Below are 5602 nucleotides of genomic sequence, written 5' to 3' on the forward strand. Positions count from 1 at the left end.
CTGCTGTCAGATTCAATATACAATAATAGCTGGCATGCATTTTTAGTCTTGTAAGTAATTATTCATCATTTTAAAAGTATTTGCAAAAAAATCCCCTCATACAAATAGACTTTGAACAGCAGAATAAACTATGGGAATAACATGCATAGGAAAATAATACATTGTATAATTCATTACATGGTTGGCTTACCTTCATGATGGATAGAACAACTTCAGTGATTTATATGGCTGGAAAATGATTCATCCAACTTTTATTTTAGCCCATAATGGTTAACTGTGTATGAGTTGCAATCTTAATTGCTGTTCCACTGTCTCTTCCATAACTGAAAGCCATTCCCTTGGATTTCATGCATGGTATTACCTGGAAGTGTATATTTTATTTCTAAAATTTGGAAATTACCATAATATTTGTAAGGCCAGGCTGGATGGGCCTCTGAGCAACCTGATCTAGAGGAAGGTGTTCCTGCCCATGGCAAGGTATTGGAACTGGGTGATCTTTAAGGTCCCTTCCAACCCAAACCATTCTATGATTCTGTGATCATTTTTATAAATATTTTGCACTCACAGACCTCCACCCTGATCTGCCAGAGCAGGGGGCAGGATGAGGCCACTGGTGCTGTTTATCTGAATGCTGAGTGTTTCTGTCTGAGCTGGCCACTGGAACCATTAGTGGATACACACATTTTACACATCTGTGGATGTGTCTGCTGGATCCAGGGGTGTGGAGCTGCAGCAGCCTCATCTCTGTGGGGCTACAGGATTTAGCAACTCCCCATCAGTCGTGAATCAGCCATGAAAATATTAGTCCTGAAAGGCAGGACATGTTTTTATTGGAAGTGCAGGCTTTTGGCAGGAAAGAAATACCTGTTCATGGGAGAAGTGAAGAAAAGTGGGCCTGACTGTGGGGTCCCATCACTGCCCTGTTGTGGATGACAGCTCCAGGCACTCGCTGTACTTTCCAAGGTGGAAAAAACAAGGGAGGCGGATTAGTAAAGCAATGTGATGGTCAAGTGATAGAGCTAAAAGGGGTCTTCTGCCTGGAAATAATCCAGAAGCTTCTGGGGGAGGGAAAGACTTTCCCATGGGACAGGGTTAAACAGGCATTAAAAGGTCATTGAGATACCCAGCGCAGGAGTGGATTAAGAGTATCTAAATTATTCCTCTTCAAGTGCTTGTCCAATCAGCTTTTAAATACAGCAGTGCCAAATTTCCATGGGGGATCTGTCCTCTTACCTGACTCTCCCTGCTGTTAGAAAGCTGTCCTACATATCAGGGCATAGCAGGAATCAGAGTAAGGTTTTATCCATGCCATTACCACCAGACTGTAAGAAGCCAAAGATTTTTAAGCCCACAGAGAAATAAAATGCATTTCAAGCTACTTTTTTTATTTCTACCTTCTATATGAAGGTGTTAAAGGGAAAGTAATAGAGCATCCCTCAATAAAAATCTTAGAAAATGTAACTGTTCCTCCTCCAGATGTGGCAAAGGCCAGATCTACCTGATAAATTCCAGTGTCAAAGTTGTTGAAACAATGGTAAGAGTTGTCTTAATGAGACAGGAAATCTAGTGTTACAAGGAATAAGAAATAAAACTCTGTTACATGAATATTCCTTTAATAATTGTATTTCAGGGAAGCGTTTCACAGAAAAAAAATAAGGAAACTAACACATTCCAGACAATTTTTTAATATACTTTTGAAGAGAGTATAAACATTTTCCCTGAAATAATGAATTTCCTGTGGAAATATAAAACTTCTGAAAACATTTCGTGTTAAAATTGTTGACCTCCTGTAAGTGAATCTTGTCCAGTCAGCACAGTGAAAAGATCACCCACAGTATCAGCAGCCACCTCCCAGAATAATCACAACTTCTTTCATGTCTTCCCTCTAATAAGCCTCCTCAAAGGCCTCTCTCAAGCCAAGTATGTCAAGTGGTCTTTCTTTTTTCTGTGCCACTGATTGTCACAGAACCCAGAACTTTCAGCTTAGCACATACACCTCCTCAAAATAGCTGTCTGAGGACTAAAAGATAGTGCTGTGGCCATTGAGAGGTGGGCTAAAAATAATGACTTTCCCTCAAAAAGAAATTAATTTTAAGGCCCTTGCTCTGTGCTGGGCTTAGGCACTTTGCCAAGCAAAACTCAACTTATGCATGTGTTTTGCCTTAAACAAACACTTAAAATGGATCTGGGGAATAAGAATGGATTTTGATTTAAGCACAGGCTTAAGTGCTTTGCTGAACCAGGGTCCAAAAGCCTCAGTCCCTAACCTGTTGTTTAAAGTTAGTCTTGGCATCAGGATTGCAATTTTAAGGACATACAAAGGTTAGTGGAAATACTGAAATGGCTTTGCTCATTTTAGGTGAACCTGGCACACCTGAAAGGATTTTAGGAAGCATTTATAGCCCAAACCAGTAGGCTCTGTTGCCAACAAGCATCTTTCCCAGTTATTTGGTACATTCTAAATGTGTGGCTCATCACACTGCAAAAAATACTCCCTGTCCACCATGTGGTAGAAGGGGAATTGGACACAGGAAAGGCAGTCAGAAGATAGCAAGCACTTAATTGCAACAGCCAAAGAGAGGCTTTCATCATGTGGCCATTCTGGATGACATTGGACATGTGACTGATTGGCACAGCATTATTTGGGTTTTTCACTTTGATCATAAAATTACCAGGAAAGGCTTAATGGAGTTATAAATATCTTGTTTCCATGAGAGTCCTGGGAAGATAATTATAGCACTGAAGTCTTTACAAAGATAGAGCATTTATGAAATGATATTATCTGAGGCCTCCAATGGATAATGCAGGGAATTCTGCACTCTATTCCCAGCTCCCCAATTGACTCACAGTGCTCTTTGGGTGAATCACTTCATCCCTGTTTTCCTCACTCTGGGGTAATAATGACAATTACCTACTGCTGCAAAGTCTGTATGGCTTAAAAGCTGTTGCTCCCACTCATCAGAGCACTCCTGCCTGGTTATTGATAGCAATGGCTGTCTGGAAGGCTTTGGATGAGCTACATGTCTTCCTGATGTGTGCTACTGGTAAATTACACTACTTGTAGAGTTACAGTCAAAACACTCAGGAGAAATATTTTAAATCTCTTAATTCACAGTTTTTAAGAGGATGATGAAACAGCTGTAAGCCACAGTCTTCAGAAATACTTTGTTTTTAATGCAAAGCTTGGCATTTAAAGATTATGGACAAGTTCCTTGTTGAGTGAAAAGGCAACTTCCTTTCATAAAACCAACCCCTATGGAGGAGCATTGTCCAGAAGGCTGAGTAGCAGCTGCCTGTGAGTAGGAACTACATCTATACTCTAACATTCCTAGCTGCACTCTTCCTGCTCTAAAGACACCATACATCATCTTTCCAACTTTGAAAAAGGCAAGTGAGGAAAGAGTGATGGCAAATGGGCAAATGATTGTCACATGGGATATTTTGCTTGAAGGCCCTAACATGAATTTTGGTTACAAAAACAAGCAGTGCTGGAGAGGAGATTCTACATCTCCCATCAATAGCACTGTAACAGCCCTGGCTGGGATTGCAAACAGCTCCTGATAAATTTGAGAGAGATCAGAGCTCTCCAATAGTGGATGGGCCTTTGGAGCTTGCTGTGCCTTTTTGCAGTGGACTGAAAGGAAAATGAGCAGCTTCCTACCTGGAATGAGGTAGAACTGCAGATGAGGAAATGGAATTGTTTTACCAAGCACTGAAATGACATTTCTATATGAATAGTCCTGACAACAAAATTGCCCATTTTTCCAAAACAGAAGCTGTTGCTCTGGAGCATGTGCATTCCTGGGGTGAAGGGAAGAGGAAAAGGCAACCTCATTATTTTTCAGGAATCTGCAAAACATAAACCAGGAGAGTCTGAAGATCTAAATTATCTATATGGGCATTCTGTTTCCATAAAGCAACTTCTAGGTAGTCCACAAAGGCAGAAAACATCTTTTTTTTTTGAGTGCATTTCTCAGATCATGTAATCACAGCTGGGCAGAGAAATCTAAACCTAAGAAGGATCATGTTATTTACAAAGCATAATTATGGAATGGAAAGACTTGGCATTCCCTTTTTCCTCTGTCCTTGCTCAGAGGCAATTACCAGTGAGTTCTGTGAAGATCTGACCCAAAGAAGATCCAAGAGAGGCTCTGTGGATGTGGTCCCTCAGCAATGCATTTCCAAACTATTCTTGCTGTGGGGTCTTGCACTGGTAAAGCAGGATCCAAGCTAAAGATGGGGCTCTGTCACACCTTCCCCTCAAAGGTCTCAATTGTAGCCAGACTTGACTCATTTGAATTAAACACACTGGGTTCATAGTGTTGGTCTTTGTAACTGCTGACACAGAGGCACAGGTAGTTTCAAGGCACTGGCCTTTTATCTGACCTCTATTCTGAAGACCATCAATGCTCAGAAAAGCATTTCCTGTTTGCTTGACACCAGAAGAAAATCAAGTGATTTCCAGTATCAGGCCATGGGCCCCTGAATGTGATTCCCAGATTAAAATGGATAAGCAGCTTGAGATACTCAAAGAGTTCTGCTCTTTAAGAAATTCACGAGAGCTGAAGATATTGCCTTTGATGCTCTTTTGCCCAAATCTTAATATTACAATTTACTATTTTAAGCTTGTTTATAGAGCTGGAATAATATGCAGATAAAAAGGGGATAATTACTAGGGCGTTTTCAGGCATTAAAGCTGAGGTTTGGAGTTCCTTTTTCTGAGAAAATAAACCAAGGAATGTTTTACTATCTGAAATCCTGGCAACTGGTCTTTGCTTACCATGAAGTAAAATCAAGCACCACTTTGTTAAAAGCCAGTTTCAGCACAATGATCTAGTTGTTCCTTAAAATAATAAAGAGGCCTGAATCAGCAGGAGATGGTTTTATTCTGTCCTTTGGGTATAAATCAATATATCCAGCTAAATTTTTCCAGCAGACTCTGGCCTTGCAGCCTGGTTCAGAGATTTTGGGCACATGCACAGTTTGTACATTCAGTCATATGGGTCTGTAGGAAATGAGTTCTCTACACATCCAGAAGTCAGGACAAATCCAGGTGATTTGCTGCCATCACATCTGCCCTGAGCTGCCACACCATGGGAAGGAACATTTATCCCTCCACGCAGAGACTTTACAGGATTGGCATCTTTGTACAGGGGTCAAAGGGGGAAGCTGGGCAAAGGAGCTGGAAGCTGGGGCTGTCCTGCCTGCTGGGCTCTCAGCTCTCACAGCCTGGGAAGGTGCCATGCCACTGGATGTGACAGCCAGGGAAGGTGCCATGCCACTGGATGTCATACCTTGGGAAGGTGCCATGCCACTGGATGTGACAGCCTGGGAAGGTGCCATGCCACTGGATGTCACACCTTGGGAAGGTGCCATGCCACTGGATGTCACACCTTGGGAAGGTGCCATGCCACTGGATGTGACAGCCAGGGAAGGTGCCATGCCACCGGATGTCACAGCCTGGGAAGGTGCCATGTCACTGGATGTCACAGCCTGGGAAGCTGCCATGCCACTGGATGTCACAGCCCGGGAAGGTGCCATGCCACTGGATGTCACAGCCCGGGAAGCTGCCATGCCACTGGATGTCACACCTTGGGAAGGT

This window comes from Molothrus aeneus, chromosome 3, assembly GCF_037042795.1.
Source record: "Molothrus aeneus isolate 106 chromosome 3, BPBGC_Maene_1.0, whole genome shotgun sequence".
Lineage (NCBI taxonomy): Eukaryota > Metazoa > Chordata > Aves > Passeriformes > Icteridae > Molothrus > Molothrus aeneus.